We start from the raw sequence: 19,259 nt of genomic DNA, 5'->3' as shown, positions 1-19,259 counted from the left end.
ACTCTGCCAGCCAAAAACAGCCCATTTTGGCTGGCAGAGGCCTCATGGACTGGTCCTTTGATATTTTCGGGCCAGCCCTGCAGACCAAATCTAAGCACTCCGTGGGTTGCATCTGGCCCACGGGCCTTGAGTTTGACACCCCTGTCTTAGAAGAAAGTAAAATGTGGCAGACGTACCAGCAATGCTTGAGCCAGCCGAAGTTGAGAAACACTGTTTTCAATATGGAACAGAAAAACACAATTGAAAGATGTATGTATAGTGGGCTGGGAATGAACATTGCATGGCATCATATGTTCCTGCCTCCATAACTAGGTGGTGACCCAGGTCATTAAATATAATCTTTAACATTTGCTCATATACTAAATATCAACTGCTTTCCACGAATTATAATTGGTTGCAGAAGTATGGTAACAAGTTTTGAAAAATAATCTTACCATCTGATTAGTTGCATTCCAGTAACAAATAGTGATAGCAATTCAGTACTGGAAGAGACCTTTTAAGACAGCTTGTCCAGTACCTGCTTTACACAAGAGTCTCTTAGCATTCCCACTAGGTGACTATCCAGCTATATAAATAGAACAATAAACAAAGACAATAAACTTGTCTTTTGGTGAAAAAAACACGGTCTAGTTTTCTCTAATTCTTATCAATCTGTAGCAATATGCCCATTATCTTTTTGGTTTCCAGTACTGTTCTTCTCTTTTGACATTTCACTTAATTCTATTATTGTATCTGTGTACTTAATATTACTACCTTGCTTGATTTACACATGGAGTGCTTTCGTTAAACTGGAGATGGATACTGATGTCCAAATTAGGAGATTCATGGCTCAAACAGGATTTGTGGGAAATTGCTGGGAAGTAGTAGCATGTGCCTATCAAAATAGGAATGATTAATATATTTTGCTGTCAGAACCTCAGGCTCACTTACACAGTAATATTGTAAATAAACATGCAATAAATTGTACTGGGTCACCCCAGACATACTTACAGCTCACTTTGATTCATGGATCATGGAGGATGCTGTCTAATTGCTGGATCTGCATTTGATTTAAATTCATATAGTCATTAGAGTTTGATAAAGAGTTATTAAGGCCTAAGCTTGCCTGTTATGGAATGTTTTCTTATACAGGATTCTAAATCTTACTATAAACATGGTAAAAATTCAGAGGGCTGGCATACATTTGCTGATATGTTAGAGCAAAGCAAAAGCTTTGAATTCTGCAGAATACGCCCTAGGTATGCTTGCTTTCTGCTCCTCTATCACCTGCGCAAACTTTTACTCTGCAAAAGTCAGCCTGCTTGAGCTCTTGAGCACTGTCAAAGGGAGACATTGCCTAAAACTCCTGCAGCTTAAACTTGTCAAGTAGCAATGTTAGAGGCATTGAAAAAGGCAATGAAAAACAATTTATTGATTTTTTTTTAAAAAAAATTCAAATCAATTAATTTTTATTTTTTCCACCAGTATATTCCTGTCACATGAAGGAAGAAGATTCATAATAGCTGTCAAAATATACAAATGGAGTAATTAGGTATACATTTACCAAAAGGTCATCTTGTTTTGAATAGACTCTTGGACTTGAAAGGTTTCCTCAAAATTAATGCCCAAGAAACTGTAAAGAATAACAAAGCAAAGTTGCTAAAATTAATTTGCAAACTTCTAGATAATGTGTGGATATTCAGAGTAAACGATTATGACATAAAGTGAAATGCTCCACTTAAATAAAAATAGATCCAGGAAAAACAAAAAAAATTGAGGCTGCAGTTTGTTTAGGCATTTATTCTATCAAAATAAACAAAGGCTTAAGAAGAAAAAGAACAACAATATTTTTCATAAACCCTCAGCATATTTCAAGTTTAGATAAGAAGAGAATGACTATTAACATTACATCAGTTTTGCAATGACAACTCTCACTTCATTAACAATCAGAAATGTTTTATGCTTGTCTGAAGGCAAGGCTAAGCTTTCTCTTCCACGCATTTCACATGGTTGTCCATCTCAACCTCAAGAATACGGCAAGCAATACTTAAAAATATCAGATAACAATATCACTATAAATACAAATTGGCATCCCTGTTAAAAAACTTAATGAGACAACTGTCTCAAGGGCTCTATCACATATTCTGACCCTCAGGCCTGGGAACATAACCAGCTCTTTAAAGCTCTGTCACCTCTACCAAGGTTGGGTGAAATCTAACCTCCAAGAGACAAGGAATTATAAATTAACGGTGTCCGCTACATATAAGGAAAGCAATATAAAATGTTTTATAGATGGCATATGCCACCTGAGAAATTAGCAAAAATGTTTACTTTTTTAAAAATATAGGGCTATAAAGAAAAATCAGCTAAATGTTGGAAGTGTCATCAACTACCAAGATCATATTATCATATGTGGTGGACATGTCCGGGAGCTAAAAACTATTGGATTAAATTTAAGACTTGGTTGGAGGAAATGATACATCAACGTATTGAATTTAAACTAGAGCTGTTCCTACTGGGCATTCTTCCTGAAAAAAATTAGCAAGGAAAACGTTTATCTGATAATTCATGTAATAACAGCTGCAAGGATTGTCTATGCACAAAATTGGAAAGCGGAGAAAATACCTTTGGAAGAAAAAGTAATTAAAAAAATCTGCACAAAAATTGTGCAGAAATCAATAGCTTAACTTTGATGATTAAAGACAGAGAAGACTCAGAATATTTTAAAATATGGAATGATTTTTATTATTGGTTGGAGAAGAGATATAAATGATTAATTATATAAGTATGTAAAAATATGTGATGAGTTGAATATTATGTTAGTGATGAATTGATATTGCGGACTGGATAAGGATCATGATAGAAATAATGACAACTATACAAAAAAAGAAAGAACTTTATAAGATAACACCAAGATGTCACAGGGAAGAGAAAACTGATGTATTAAATGTTTGTCTAAAAAAAAACTTTTTTTAAAAAAAGTTCTAAACAGTGGGTGCCATCATGATAGAAAATGCTCTGCTCCATGGTCCTGCTAGCGGGCGCTCTTTAATAGACAGAAATATTGCTTAATTCATTTTTACTTTTTTAAAAAATATAGGGCTATTATCTAAAGTTTCATTGAAATGCATTAATGGAGGCATTTTTTCTTTCATCTTTTGAAAGGGACATTTTCAGAATTCAGGGTTATATTCCTAAAGGGCAGAGAGTTTAATAGAGCGTTATGAAATCACTTTTTAAAAAAAAATCAGAGTACATCTGAGATCTGAAGACATTTGAGATTTCTCATAGACTATCTCTACAACTGAATATTATGAGTTAGCCTGGGAGAAAGGATGACTTTTCTGGGCTTGTTTTTTTTCCAGAGGAATAGGATTTAAGCAGGGAGGGGATAAGGTGCTGCCATGCCAAACTATTAGTCTTGTTCTTTGTGACATAAGAGCCTTCCTTTCAAATGACCAAACAATGAAGCCTTTGGATATACAAAGAGTTTGGTTTAAAGCCACTGAAGCCAAAAGGACAGCATGCATATGCCTAGACAAGTACACTAGGGAGAAAAAGGAAAAGAAAAAAAAGACAAAAGGCAACCTTGTGTAAGCTACTTTATAACAGTGAAAATCTTTCCATTATACCTTCAATTTCAGCAGCCCTTGTTACCAATCTCGATATAAATAATTTTGAATTATGTCAGTGCCAACACCTTTTCTACTATTTGAAAACATTTATAAATCTGAACCTTAAGGACAAAATATGGGATCTCCACTGGAATATCTTTCAGGTGTAAAATACAATAATAATTCCAAAACACTAATTTTGTTGCTCAGCTGGGATCTGATAAACAGCTCTGCAAAAAAATCCACTGAGTTAGACCATGAATATAATTTACGCATGTTGGAAAATGGGTTAAGTAAGAGGTGCTAGAAAAGCTATTTATTTTGGCACCAAAAATCTCCCGTAGATTCCAGTTACTTGTGCTTGCTTTAGTTCAGTTTTCTGTCTGCACATGATTTGTTCAATATTTAAACATTTTGGGCAATTCTTAAAAGAAACTGATCTCTATCTTACCACAAATCATTGGGGCAAAGAGATTCACGATACAATTTATTTCCTACTATCTCCTTTGTGCTTGACCACTTTTACAAGCCAGTCTTATCAGAGAGCCAAATTTAATAAGTTTCCCAATCTTTTAATTTCACAATGTTCATAAACAATTTTCTGGTGTGATTTATTCATATTTCTTAACTATAGTAGGTTGCATCTACTTTAAGCAATGTCCAACAAATGAAATGGCTGTTCCCCAGTTCCATAGCATACTAAATAGTACATGGAAGCCAAGATTTCCTGGAAGACCTTGGGAAAAATCACTCAAGGAAAAAAAAATCCACAATTTAAGAGAACATTATGTCAATAAGATTAATTGGACGATGTGTTGAGTGAGAATGAAGCACATCGATAGGATTTACTGCTAGGAATGAGCCCCCTAAGTGTCACATTTGCAGCTTCCAAATTGCCAGAAGATACTTAATACGATATGAAAATTGTATGTTAGAATGAAACCATTTAAAGTAGATAACCACTATCAACATGAAAGTGAACTCTCTTCTTTTGCCCACTGAAGTTTAAATTGTGTGGGTTTTTTTTTTCTTTTTCACCATTCCAACAGTTTAACAGAAATAGCTTTTATTTTTCAGGCTTAGTGCTAGATGATGATTATTGACATAAACTGGCCTTTCTAGTCCTGAGAAACTTAGAAATTTTGAAATGTATTTCCTACATTAGGATTATTCCTTTCATTTAATTGTTTTGTAACCCTACCCAATGATTGTTACCCAAACAGTTTTTAAAAGCTTGGGATTTCCCCAAATCCACTGATATGTCCTTCTAATGCATAAATTCCAATATTTTCACTATGTAACCATATGGTAATAGCCACTAAAGAAACTGATTTTGCATATGTCTTACATATAATTTTGAATATTTCTACTTTATTTTGACATGTAATATTGAGATTATTGACTTTTAGTTCTTTTGTCTATAATCATACTCTGCATTTTTTTAAAAAAATGGATTAGATACTATATCATATTAGATTATAATGCTTTATTAATATTAACCTTTTCAGGTCCAGTCAGTATGAACAATTGGATTCAAGACTACTTTTGTGCACTAATATGAAGAAAATCAGCCAAATATTCCTGTTCTTGAAGATTAAATCTATATACAATAGTACTAAAACTCATCCCAGCCCCCCATTAGCCAACTCTACCAAATGGTGCATTATACCAGAACAATTTTTAAATCAACGTACCTCAAATCTGCTAACTTAAAGAATGCATAAAAAATCTGGCATCCATTACTCCTGTGGAATTGAAATTTCCACTATGTCCAGACCCCTTTTATCTGCAAAGTTTTAGCTGTTGTAGCAGGTGAGAAAGAAAAACGGGCCTTCCCCACCCCCTCAGGGCCTCCGGAGGCAGGAAACGGCCTTTTCCCCTACTTCTGGTGTAGAAGGCCTGAAAATCAGCTGGCCAGTGCGCGCATGTGTGCCGATTGATATGGCTACGCGTGCCATAGGTTCGCCATCATGGCTATAGGCTGTAAAAAAAACCCTATACCTACAGCATATGAGAAGTCAATGCATAAAGAATGCCTTTCGAAAATTAGGTGTTTGTAAGTCAGTTACCTTATGACTTTGCATGACTTTTCATAAACACATCTAATAAAAAAGGAAACAATCTTTTGGGAGATGTGTGGCCTCATATAATTTGGGGGTGGGGAGGGTGGATGACCACTGTGACTTGTGTAACAATGCAAACTGGCTATGGTATGATCTTAAGGCATGTTAGGAGTCCTCCCCCCTCGTTAAGGGGGTTAAAAGCAATGTTTTTGTTTGGTTTTGAAAATGCATATTTTAGGCTATCCTTTCATGTAACACAAAGAAAGGTGGTTAGTAACTGCCTTGAATGTGGTCTATATATTTTAGAGTAGAGAAAACTGACCTTTAGATTTTCGTTAACAATTAAATATAAGCAGTAAAATTCATTAGTTCAGTCAACATTTCTTGCATATTACAAAACATGGCCAAAGCATGAAACGTGTCCACAATGGCAAGTACCCAGGAAAGGAAACACTGAGGCTGTATTTTCAACTGCCGCATCCCTATGTCAGACCAAGTGCTGAGTGATCACATTAATCATAGAAGTCAGAGTCATGGCGTGACATTTCCTTTTGGCAAAAGAGAAATGACTTCATGTGAAATAACAGTTTCTCACATGAGTGTTTTCAATTCAAACCAAGGAATAAGAGACAAGGGCTAACCGGAGTCCTCGGATCCAGGGTCTGGGTGGCAGGCTAGAAGTCAGTCCAAAGAATCAGTTCCCTTTTGAGGTGAAGAAAACCAGAATCCAGTTTAACAGATAGGTTCAAATTTATCAGGTGCAGGATAACAGTTATCCTTTCATTTTGTAATCCCACAGTCATATTTATGGAACTTCAATGGGAGAATCCCATGAAACCATTCAGATTAAATAATCAAATATCTGAGGAAATACCCTTCTAAAACGATAGTCTTAATTATTTTCTGTTTTATAGAATTCCAAATGAATTCATTATCCTTGTGCATTCCTCTCAATGTTTTGACTACTTTTATCGCAATATAGAGAATCTGATTATTCTGAGAGTGATGGAAGGACTTTTTAAAGGTGATGGAAGGACTTTTTAAAGGTGCATGGTTACTCATTTGACTTTAGAACATTTTACAATTCATGAATATTCTCCGAAATTACAGCAGATCTCTGGAATGTGCTTCTTGCTAGGCAGAAAAATAACTTTTTTGTTGATTTTTAAAAAATGAATTTTGAAAACATGTACCTAAAATTGCTCCTTAATTCCATATATTTCCTAATTGTCCTATTTTGGGGGGGGAGGGTATTTTACAATCTGTAAATGTTTATATATCAGTCATATACTTTAAAAATCTTCCAAAAATTTCAACATATAATTTTGGGGGGTGATGACGACGGGGAGACAGAATTAATAATGGTTTCTTTCCTGGCAATTTCTGAAATAGCACTAGAGCTCCTACTGTTTTGTAAGCACACTGGATTTTTAAAAGTTAATGGAACATAACTGTAACTCTCCATTCAAATCATACATTTAAGAAGTAAGTGCAACTCCCTTTACTGTCACCACTGATATTTTTCAGGGATGAATAAAAACCTGACAGATCTATTGATTGGCAACCATAAGAGACAGAGCATTTTCTATAGCACCTGATTTTCTTACAAAATTAACCATCAAAGTATGTCTATCTAGCTTCATCCATAATTATTTCTAAAAAAGCCTTAACTGCCAGAATTTTCAGATTGTTTTTTTTAATTGATGAGAGCCCAATTTTATTTTGTAGATTGCAATCCTAACTATTGCTATTAATTTAAATATTTTATGAAGTTACGTTTAGTTACTTGCATGCTCCATTCAATTATACTATGTTTTTATCTTGCACATGACACTGAAATGAAGGTGACATGAAATATTGTATAGATATACTTTAAATGATAAATAAATAGGAAGGCTTTCTACTTCTTATTTAATTTTTTTGAAATTTACTCTTAGCTGGGTAAAGAATATCCCAGTTATATAAGCCTGTCCCTTCTTTGAAACTAAAAGTCTAAAAGGCAATTTTTCCTTTGCTACATCAATGCAAATAACAATTGTGAAATAAATGATAATCTAAAGAGAAAACAGTACCATATTTTGTGTTGTACTTATCTTTTTGTCCTTTTGTTCATGAATTCACAAGTTCAATCTTACAATGGCATTACTCAAAATAATTATAGGATTCATCAGTGCTTTCTTTCTACAGTTAATGACTAAAATGAAAGAATTAATTCCAAAATGCAGAACACCAAAAACATTCCTGCATGTCTTTTAGAGATATGTTGTATGGTATTATATAATAATGAAAAAGTAACAAGAAAGGCTTTTGGTTGTTGTATCAGGGTTATTCTTTTAAGTGATGAAGTCCAAGAATTAATTGCTACTTGAAGTGGAGATACTCTAGTTTATTACTGTCATCCCAAAACTCATTTATGATCTTATTGACTGCCAGAAGACAGCAAGTTTTGCTAAGATTCATAATGTAAATGCCTTTAATTTGCACTATTGTCAGAGTACATAAACAAAAATCAATGTACTCCCTTAAAATATTTTAGGCACATGTTCTCCCATTTTCAAATTATGACTGCTGAGCTGAAATCCAGAAAACCCTGAAGCCAGCATTGTTAGGGGATTATTAGAACACCATATTAATTTTCTTTATCTTTTATCTTTTATCACATTACCCGATATTTTTTGCCTTGTGGATACCATCAACTTTCTTTGTCACCTAGTGTCCTCTTCATCTTGCAAAACCAGAAACATCATCTAGAAAAACTACTTGTTATTCTTAGAATATCAAAAAACGTTTTAAATCATATTTAATTTTTTAAAATTACTTCTTACTTTTCTGGTTTCTTAACATAGGTTCTTTGTACTTCACACAATCATGACCATCTTTTGAACCCCAAACTTAAATCTGTCACCACTTCTCAACTTACCCTCACTTTTGACCAATCTTGTGAATTACTTTTTCATGTTAACTCTTCCATTCATGAGGTCATTCAGCTTAATTTCTCCTTAAACTTTCATTAATATAAATGAGTAATAAAAATGCAATCTGGCAGTAAAGGAATATGTTTTGACATATGAAAAATATACAACTGCATTGTTTTTTTTTTAAATTACAGTAAGGGATGCAAAGTAAAGCATGAAGAAAGCAAGCAAAAGCAAAAACAAAAATATAGTAAATACAACATTTCTCTAATACAATAAATGCAACCTCAATTTAATTGTAGCTAGGAATCAGGAGAAGTGTAGTAGCAATCTTTCACATGAACAAACTTTATAAAACGGCTATATAAATATAAATTTGTATGAGTTGCAGCTCAATTGATAAGAAGTATGTAACTTGGGATGTAATATTTAACTTGGGATGGGGGAGAGAGAGGGAAAGCAGATTGGATACACAGATGCATATTACATTGAGCCTCCTACATAAAAACCTTTTACATTAACTGTGTTTGTTGAGACTTTTTGAAATTGCCTGAAACTTTTGCATGTATGTGAATTCACCAATTTCTTACTCAGTGATAGTGTTGAAATCCCATTGTTCCAAAATAGTTACTTTGAGGTATGCCATAGAATATCTTGGAAGGCTGAAATGCTCTGATAATGCTTGGTCCTTTTTTTTTTTTTTTGAGTCCTATGTTGAGTCCACTGGACTTGGGTCAACTAATTATTTTCTGCAAATTTAGTCCCATTTTTCCTATGTAAAATCCAGAAAAGACATTCATGGCAAATGAGGAGGTATATCACATTAGAAAAAAAGCTGATGAAACAGCTCTAATTTTATGCATCTGAAGTTGCTGGAATCCGTAATGGCACTGAAGCAAAAGCCATCCATTAAGTCCAATAATGACAAAGTGTTGTAGGCAAGCTTTCAATAATAATAATAATAATAATAATAATAATAATAATAATAATAATAATAATAATAATAATAATAATAATAATAATATAATCAGTTGAGATTTTTAATGAATAAAAGAGATAATAATAATACTTAGAATGCTGTCAGCAACCTGACAGTAGTATCAACTAGTTGATAGTATCAACTATCAGCACCAGTCAATGATATTTGTGATACATTTTTAAATGTTCAGTTGACTCAGTTTTATGTTTAACTAATAAAAGATAATAATAATGTGAAGCAATTGTGCTTTACTATGGCATCTCTACAGTTAGAGATGTAGAGTCAATTTTTATCAGAATTGCAATAACTATTTAGGTGTGGCTTAATTGTTTCTGGCCATAGCAGGAGAGAGAAGGATTAAACCTCTGCCTTAAATGTCTCTGGAGATTCTGAGTCATCCTGGTCATGGTTGCCCCAAAGGTGCTTTTTCAAAAGGCAACTGTACTTTGTTTTTCCTTGAAGACATTTTGTTTCTCATTCAAGAAACTGAAGAAGCTTCTTGGATGAGATGTGAAATGTCTTCAAGTAAAAATGAAGTCCAGTTGCCTTTTGAAAAAGTATCTTTGGGACACACCCTTAAATGCACATTTTATTGCATGTATGTGAATTCACCAATTTCTTAGTGATGGTGTTAAAATACCATTGTTCCAAAACAGTCACTTTGAGGTACGCCATAGAATATCTTGGAGTCCTATGTTGAGTCCACTGGACTCAACTAATTATTTTATGCGAATTTTAACAAGCATCTATAATAAAATAAAGAACAAAACACTCAGAACCATCCTTCGAAATAAACATATTTTTCCTTTTCTTCCCCTTTTCTTTCTCGCCTGTCCACCAAAATTTTGATCAGCATGTCAGGTTACTATTTTTCTAATACATTTTCATAGAACACAAAAGTAACGAGTGGCTGTGGCTGTGAAAAGGATAGAGAATAGACACAGTAGAAGTGACAACTGTAGAAGGTTTAGAACTGGTGGCAGAAAGCATTCTGATAAAATGCTATTTTCGAACGGGTATTTCCTACATGGCAGTCATGTTATGAACGGGCAACCTCCCAAGCTGCCATTTTGTAAGAGTGTCCCTAGCTCATTCTTCACAGTCCAAATGCTTTCATTAGTCCAAAAAGGTTGTGTTATCCAGTTTGTGGATATTATGAAAACTAACAAAGAATGGAGTAGACCAGTGATGGCTAACTTTTTTGCCATCGCGTGCCAAAAGTGGGGAGGGAGTATGGGGAGTGTGGGGAGTTGTGCATGTGTGTGACCACACCCATAATTCTATGCACCCCCCCCACTGCATATGCATGTGCGTCCCCCCGTGCTCTCCCTGTTTTTGGGATGTGATGGCTGGTGGGCCCGGTAAGCCCATTTTTCGCTGTCCCCAGGCTCCATAGCTTTTCTAGGAGTCTGGGTAGGGCTACCCACCCCGGAGGCCAGAAACGGCCCACTTCCTGACTTCCGGTGGGCCCAGAAGACCCGAAAATCAGCTGCCCGGCACACTCATGTGCACTGGAGCTGAGCTTGTATGCCCACCAATATGGATCCACATGCCACCTGTGGCACGCATGCCATAGGTTTGCCATCACAGGAGTAGACAATTGAGCTATTTAGTCTAGTCATTTAGGAACTCTCCAAGCACTAAACAGAAAAACATTCCTAGACCAGTTGTGCGAAATTCTTTCATTGGAGATGTTAAGGATGGAAGATGTTAAACTTAAGTTTCTGCATTAGAGAAGGTTCTGGCATAGGAAACTCCTAGATACCTGTGCTGTGCACCTGAATTGTCAGCATCTCTCCTAGGATTTCCTCCGAGGCTTCTTCCAGAGTAGACCACTTATCCATTTTGACATGGGTTTAACTTCTCCATATAATAGAAGTTACTTCATATTACAAATATAATCAATAACAAAGGTGATATGGTAAGGAGAGTTGCAAGTTTCCAGATGCTCTGGAAAATGCTTAGCTATAGTTTAAAATTAACAGAATTAATTTAATTTTTATGTTCTCTCTCACTTCCTTTTGTATGCCACAAGGACCACTTTGAAAAGTGTTGCTTTGATTTATGATTAATCAGTTTTCATGTTGCCTGAATTTAAATAAATTGTGATTACAATTCAACCAGTCTCTGAGAAATTCACATGTAGGCAAAAAAATACATACTCTTCTGAAAACAATGTTCCTCTGAAACTGTTATCTAAAGACCTGTATGCCCACCAATATGGATCCACGTGCCACCTGTGGATCAAGCAATAACATTTTATTTTCAATAGCCCTATAAGACATGTCCTCCAAGAATTTAACTACTTCCCTTTTAAACTAACTCAAAATGATGGTAACATGGTAATGAATCTTGTTGCAATGAGCCACGTTGTTATCTGTGAAGGTTCACACAGGTTAATTCTGTGTGAAGAGTTTTTGGCGGGGGTGTCAGCTTTAAATCTCCTCCCAGTTAGCTTCATTCATCAGCCTTGGAACAAGTAATCTGAGAAAGGGAAACGTCTCCCTAATTTTTCCATGCTTGGCATAATTCTATTACCTTCTCGGTCTCCATTTTCCAAACTTTTGGAAAATATTCTAACTTACCTGGCAGGGAACATGTTTGAGTCCTTTTATCATTTTAGCTTTCTTCGGTTGCATTTCATTGAACAAACCATAGTGGCTTGGTTTTCAGTCATCTGAGCAGTGAATCATGGTTCAAAAATCACATCTGCCAGGGGCTATACTTTATACTAAGCCAAAGCCCCCATTATAATTTGTGTTACATGAAAACACAGCCAGTACTGTGCCTGGTAAATCAGAGACTGTAATGAAGATCTGCTGACAAAAACAACCTGCTTTGAGCATCCTTAAATATTTTCCAGTGATAAGTGCCCTTAAATCCAAAGAATGGAGACTTGATATCATTGGAACTATACACTCTCCTCATTTCAAAACAAGAACTGAACCCAATTCTGATAATATCCTGGAGAATCTGAACTAAATCAGGGTCCTGTTATTCCCTTGCATTCATGCATTTTCCATTGCCATGTCCTGAAATACAGCAGCATCTGCTTGTCCTAGTGGCCCCTAGCTACTGTCTGCCTACTCACCAACAATGAACAGCAGCTCCTCCCTCCTGACCATAAAAGTCAACGGCATGCTACCGGCAGCTGATCAGAGCACTTTCTTCCTTTTCTACTGATCTCTTCTCTCTGGATCTTGCATGCTCAAGGTAAGAAATCTCTGGCTCTCTCTCTCTCAGTTACTCTCTCAAATCCTTCAATGACATGCCAAGAGTGCCCAAGCAGCCGTCCTCATCTGCTGTTACGTTTTGAGGTACTGTTCAATTAATGGGTCTTTTTCAATGGCAAGTAGCAAGCTGTTGTTTTAACCATGAAAGAGGATTGCTTAATTTACTGGAAAATATGTAACATCTGTAGCTACAAAAAGCTGTTTTTCCTTTCAGTAGTAAGGAAAAAAAAGGAGGGGGTAGTGGGGAATCCTGAAATTGTTATTTAACATTTTCAGTTTTGCTTATAGTTTAATAAGAGCAAGAGAACACCCAGTAAAAGTCACAAAACATGTGTACCATAAAGGACATTAGTATTTTCCCCCTTTGCAACAGAAAGGGCTTTACTGATTGTTTCCTGAAATGTTCATTATAAGTTTGAGAAAGAACAACTTTCTGCATAGTATTGCTTTACAAGACAGGATTCTTCTGATGTGTCACTCAAAGCACCCTAATTGGATAGAGGTTTGACAGTGGGATAAAGTTTGTTGAACTGAACAGCTTGAGCCTGTGTTCAAAAAGCTGTTTCTGTCTTTTAAAAAACAAGAATGTTATACATGTTACCCCTTCGATCTTATCCCTTTTATAATATTCTAGAATTCGGTGCTAACCAGAAGACTGTTGTGTTTATAAATGACTGTCATAAAATCAGATATATTAAACGGAAAAGAGTTTGAAAACAGTTTTTAGAATACACAACTCTGCCTTCTGTTTACCAGAATATATTGTTTTTATGCCAGTGCATTCAATCAATTTGTCCCATGGCATTTAACCACACAGTCCACTTTTAAAAGGAATGCAAATCCTAATCCAGGAATGCCTGCAGAAAATTCTGAAATGCAAGCAGTCAGGAATTAGTGCAGTACAAAAAGTCACTGTATTAATGGTGGTGCTGCATAGCTTTACACTCTCTAAGACACATTTGTGCCATTCATTTCTTTGAAATGTTTTGTTCTTAATAACAAATATTGCAAGTTTAATAATAGTTATTAACATAAACATTGCATTTATACACATTGAATATTAATATTGAAAAAACAAAAGCACAATCTTAAAATTAAGTTTGAGTTGTCAAAAAATTACTATTACTTTAGCCGGTTTTCAATAATGTAAACATTTTTAATAAGTATCTGAAACTATATCTCAATAGTAATAGCAGGAAACAATCTAACCAGAAGTTACATAAGTGTCTGATGTGTCTGAAATTGCTATTAGAGTAGAGAACATTTTGCTAAGCCTTGTGCTTTTTTAAGAAACTTGGATGGAGAAAATCTGATCCCTTTGTTGAAAAACAATGCTGCATGTAATTTTTGGATCAAGAAAACCTTGTATGTTTTGCACTCAACTAGTATTTCCTTTGCAAATATCATTTATCAAATTATAGTTATTAATACCACCCACTCACCCATCTACCATAGTTAAGTGGTTGTAATTTAAGGAATGCACTGTCTGAAGAGTTCAGATTAAAATAAGATTCTGTGAAATTCCACTTATTGTGCAAGTTCTTTTTAACCAAATACTTTTGAAAATGTGTCAACCATTACTTCAGAAGAAACTGTTCACAAAATGTACTTAAAACGGAATAACTGTGTGTATCAAAAATGAAAGTTAAATAAATTTGGAATGTAAAAACTAATAATAATTTCAGTTTTTCAACATAGTATTAATTCTCCTGCAGATTAAACTACTTTCCTAATGAAACAGATCACAAATCAATCAAATATTTGATAATATTAAGTAAAAGTAAAATCAGACACAGTTTTTATTATTTATCTACAATAAATAGTAATCAATCAAACATGCAAAGGCTACAGCTTTTGTAGCATCCAGCTACAACAAAACCAAAGAGCGTAAGTGTGTATGGCTTTAGTAATTTCTAAGAATATTGAGCTGTTCTAAAAGCTAAATTTTGGCTTAATAGAAAATTCTACCACTTCTACAAGCAAAGACTTTTAGCTTTTTCTGTAGATGCTGCTAACTTTCCCCCTTCCTATATATTGTATTTTTTTCTTCTCTGGAGGCATTTTGATTTGGAAGATGATGGAGTGGGTAGATGGAATGGATCAAAGATGAGCACCTTCAGTTGTTCAAGAGGAAGGATATTTTCTTATTCTATTGTATCATGCTTCTATATACTATACACGAAGAAACAAAATTTTACTTTCTCATATTTAAGACATCAGCCTTAAGGCAATCTCTGTTCAAAACCTTTTTTTATCTCTCATGTTCTTCAGATATCATAATAGGCAGTGGTGGGATTCAAATAATTTAACAACCGGTTCTCTCCCCTAATGATTTCTTCCAACAACCAGTTTGTCAAACTGCTCAGAAAGTTAACAACCGGTTCTCCCGAAGTGGTGCGAACTGGCTGAATCCCACCACTAATAATAGGATGCATTTGATAGTTCTTAATTTTTTTTGTAAGAATTCAGTCAAGAAAAGTTAGCATTTTGTTTTATTTCATTGTGCCATATGAATTGTTAACTGAAAGTGGAAGGAGGATGCCACAACCAAATTAAAGCAAAATTGCAGATTTCTTATTTGTTATGTGCCCTCTTGGGTTCTAGTATAAGGTTCTGAACACCAGAATATGACTGCTACTGACAGGTGGAAAGTCAAGTATCAGAAAAGTAATAAAGGAAGTGTGCAATAATTTTCAAAAGAACATGGTCATTACTTTTACTCAGTAGTTATTCCAATCTTTGGTTCATGTTACTATAACTAATTGCTGTAAGCAAAATAAATCCTTTTAGCTTGATTGAGAAAAATGATTTGGCTTGTCCAGGGTTTCATTTATATATGCCAAGATCTAAACTATGGTTTAGGAAAACATTGCATGATGGGCTCATTGGCTTTTAGAATAGTTTCAAGGGGATCAGATGTTTTCATGACTGCAATTTATTTTTATTCAAAACTAGAAAAAGATATTGAATCTATGTGTTTTGAAGCAAGCCAACTTCAAACTGATGTATGAAGCTGGCTTGTTTTCTTAAATCATATTAAGGTTAGGGTTCATCTGAAGTTTCAGATTAAATGATAAATTATGGCTGATTAACAGATTTAAATGCTTCTGTATCTCCTTGCAGCAACAGTAGATAAAGAAGTACATTTGACTTGAGCATAGAATTCTAAATCATTATACTGTACTGAAACAAACTACACACAGCACCTTTATAATCTAGACATGAATGTATTATGATCATATTTTTCATCAGTGGAGAAGTAAATAAGTAAGATTTGGGAAGGAGAGGAGTCTGAATGCTTGTAGTAAGGATTATTCCTCCAGGTAAGATGGATGGTTTATTGCTTTTAGTAATGTTTGCTTTCCTAAATTAATTTCTTCTTCGGTGATATTTGTCTGGAAGAATTCTTTGATTGTGGCTTTACTTTCTTAACCTGCTGCGCAATGAAAGGCTTTAGAATGAAAATAAAATTAACTTGTCAATAGGTCCTTCTTATTTAGGTAATTAGAAGTTTAATAGGGAAGATCAAAATCTTTTCTGACGAAATGCTAACGTTACAACAACAATTCCATCTCAGCAATTTCTGTTTCTTATCCATACTTGCACTTTGTTCAAGCTCACAACTCACCCTTCTAACACTTTTATAAATCAATCGACTTATAGATCAATCAACTGATTCTTTGGCTGTATCACACAATAGTCTTTCATGCTATCTATTCACATGACTGCATCAATCTTATAGTGAGTTTTATATTTCAGTAAAAATTTGAACTGGATTCTTCCCAGGCCCAATATTGTAACTCTTAGATTATAGTTGACTAAAGAATTGGACTATTATTATTTTTCAATTATGACTGTGCAATGTTGTACAATATTCAATTTAAAGTAATTCATTAAACAATGTTGTTTGGCTATTATACGTGTTTATTAATATTAACTTCCTGAAAGTATTAGGTGGAAAAAAGAATATTGCTTAACCCTGCCTAAAATTCTGTTCACCAGCAGAAGGAATCTAACACTTTGGATGTGTATAACATAACTATTCTTTGTTAAAAATCTATTCCTATATTTATAGATATGTAAGAGCTTTACCAGATCTGATACCCTCTATATAATTTTGGACTCCAACTCCCAGAATTCTTAGCCATTCATTTGAAGGGTAATCCCAAGACATCTGGACGAGTTTATATATTATCAGTGATTTACAATTTTTTAAAGGTTAGGAAAACATTTTAAATGCTACTTCCCACTGATTTTTCAGTAGTAAATTAAACTGAAAAGAAAAAAGGCAAATGTTATCCAATGCTTCAGAAATCTCAGTCATAGGCATTTTAGTGACAGTGTTGCATTATCTCACTGCAGCTAATAATAGTAAAGAATTTGCTGTCGGGCATGACTTATTCATTTTTTTTTTGTAACTTGAAAAGCCCTTGTTATATTTAAATTCTTGACAACTTTATAACTGTTTCAGCTGCTGTGTACCATTTCTGTGATTCTAGTGAGATTTTTCATGCTGGAAAAAAAAATCCACCTAGATATTCAATAAATTTCCAGAATCTGAGATTATTGGTTTGATTCTGGATTTGGAAATGGACTGTGTCTATGGCAGAATTAAAACATAATACAAAGGTATAATGAGTTTGTTGGGATATGAAAATTTATTCCATGAAAGAAACCTTTGTTTTTGGTAGGGTTTTTTTTTTTCAAAGATCCCATAATTTGGAACTATGGTTTGTTGATTTTAAGCCTGACTTGGGATCTCATTTATCTATAGGCTAGTCCAAGTTTTATGCTTTCTCCATTCTTTTCAATACTGGCAGATGAAATGGAAAAAACAAACTAGGAATTGGCTAAATAAGTCATGATTACGTTGCTTCTCTGCAAGATTGACTGATTTTTTTTCTTTTTTTTTGGCAGATATTACCTATGAAAGCAGCATGTATGTGTTTTAACTTAACTCAATAATATTAGTAAACAGTCATTTTATTTTCATGACAGTTGGAATCACTTTAGACTTTAATCGTTAATATATATTGCAGTGCCTTGACATCTCCAACCCATCCATCAAAAGCATTTTCAATGACCTTGGCTGACACATGCGTAGGACCTTCTTCACATGTTTGTATCTGTGAAATACAATATTGTATACCAATACCACTCACCTATAAAAGGAAGGCAAAAATGATAATACTGGTGTATAGGCCAGGTGGAGTTGCCCTGATTCATCACAATTAGATCTCCAGAACAACAAAATAATCATTGTGAGCTTCATTTTAAGACCTTACTTCCCTATGGTGGCAACAAGTTCAATAAGGTAGGAAACAGAATATGAATGAATTACAACCTACATCCTGAAGTACAAAGGGCATGAAACAAGAAGTAGTCTTGTACATTCATATTCCTGCACTATCAATTTATTTTTCAATAGGATTTTCTTCTTTTAGGGAAGGATAAATTTTGGTTCACTAGACAACAATAAATACGTATTCTTGAAAAATAGCCTGGGATACTTCCTCCTTCAAATTTTCAGAATCTTTTGAAATTCTGTATAAAATCTCATGAAGTTTCAAACAAAATAAGCTACAGTATATGTCTTGAGATATTGGCATTTTTCATCAGGTCTTAAAGACAGTTAAGATGAGTGACTGAGTGAATGAGGAAATGACTGAGTGATTTTACAGCCTAGGGGGGAAAGTTTTGTTCTAAATATTTTCTACATAAAAGCTTTTTTTTCTGCAAAAGCAATATTCTCATATTCTGCACACTGACAATCTGCAGTCAAAAGAATAAACTTTGGTCAGGAAATTAATGTTCCTAATTCATAGCTGTGGGTATAATCTGATAATACTTGATAATTTGAACTTGTTTAAACTAAATATCTCCCAGTGTATTGTATTCCATCATTCTACATTTGTTTTATAAAATCACTTGTCGTTTATATATTACAAATACATCTTTGCCATTCATAAAGCTTACCTAAAAACTAATATGGAATATAAAGAGAGAAATGTTCCACCCAAGAATAACTGCTAGTTATTTAGTTATTTAATATTTATTCTATGATTGTCTCTTTTTTATATAAATAACACAAAGCAGTGAACATACCTAACATTTCTTCTTCTGTTTTCCATACAACCACCACGTGAGGAGAATTGGGCTGAGGGGGAGTGACTGGCCCAAAGTCACACAGCTGGCTTTCATGCCTAGGTTGGACTAGAACTCAGTCTCCTGGTTTTTAGCCTGGTGCTTTAACCACTAGACCAAACTAGATAACTGGTTATCATATACTATAATATAATAATACTTTAGCTATAATATAATAATACTTTAGCTCAGGTAAAGTATTTATTAATTCTTCCCTTAGATTGATATTCCATCTTTTTTCTAGGAGCACCCCCTCTTCGATTTCCCCACTCACATAACCTACCAGTAATATATATAGTCTATATTAGACTGGCTGAAAGAAAGTGGCTAGC

At 34.3% G+C, this 19,259-nt stretch overlaps 1 protein-coding gene and 1 long non-coding RNA gene across 4 annotated transcripts in view; one reads left to right on the top strand and one right to left on the bottom strand.

The window, feature by feature from the left end:
- Positions 1–990: 990 nt before the first annotated feature.
- On the bottom strand, positions 991–12,724 carry LOC117662746 (uncharacterized). Its single transcript, XR_004590501.1, has 3 exons — positions 12,642–12,724; positions 1,544–1,612; positions 991–1,039 (listed from the first exon to the last, which is right to left on the bottom strand). It is a non-coding gene; the product is annotated as an uncharacterized LOC117662746 (long non-coding RNA).
- COL8A1 (collagen type VIII alpha 1 chain) overlaps positions 12,624–19,259 on the top strand; it is a 107,943-nt gene continuing 101,307 nt past the window's right edge. The window contains exon 1 of one of the 3 annotated variants that reach the window (XM_034412305.3): positions 12,624–12,763. The gene's annotated coding sequence lies outside the window, so the exon portion shown is untranslated. Of the gene's footprint in view, positions 12,868–19,259 lie in introns of all 3 variants that reach the window. The other 2 variants (XM_034412312.3, XM_087894843.1) reach the window with 2 other exon arrangements.

The sequence above is a fragment of the Pantherophis guttatus genome, chromosome 5 (assembly GCF_059756535.1).
Source record: "Pantherophis guttatus breed Tessera chromosome 5, ASM5975653v1, whole genome shotgun sequence".
Lineage (NCBI taxonomy): Eukaryota > Metazoa > Chordata > Lepidosauria > Squamata > Colubridae > Pantherophis > Pantherophis guttatus.
The sequence above is the reverse complement of the archived record's forward strand: the minus strand, read 5'-3'. Positions and strand labels throughout refer to the sequence as shown.